The following is a 536-nucleotide window of genomic DNA, read 5'->3' on the forward strand; positions in this document are numbered from 1 at the left end:
GAGGGAGGATGCTCTCATAGATCTGGGTCTAGCAAAATGTCTCGGCTTACTGGATCCAGATCTACCAAGTTTGAACTCCTCCAAATATGCCTGGCTTGGGTTTGGCTGCTGTTCTCAGCTTGTTCCTACTATAGCCCATGGAAGTGAACCCATTTTGCCCCTCTGGTAAGATATTGAGCTTCTGGATTAACGGGGTGGTTCTGGCCCCTAGCTTCTTGCAGGGACTTCAGCAGCAAAGTTTCACACAAGGCCTGTCTGATGGAGAAGGTCCCCATGAGTTTGTGGATGGTCCCACACACAAGCCCTGCCTACACTGGGGTTGGAGGGGAATCCAGTGGCTGCAGTGGATGCCCTTACACACACTCTGGGCCTGGGCTGGGGCAAGTTGTCACACATATGCTGGGCCTGATCTTGGGCTTCAAGTGTCCAGTCTTCATATTGAATGACAATGTCTCTTCTCTTCTCTTCTCTTCTCTTCTCTTCTCTTCTCTTCTCTTCTCTTCTCTTCTCTTCTCTTCTCTTCTCTTCTCTTCTCT

This window comes from Octodon degus, unplaced genomic scaffold (assembly GCF_000260255.1).
Source record: "Octodon degus isolate 3935 unplaced genomic scaffold, OctDeg1.0 scaffold00027, whole genome shotgun sequence".
Lineage (NCBI taxonomy): Eukaryota > Metazoa > Chordata > Mammalia > Rodentia > Octodontidae > Octodon > Octodon degus.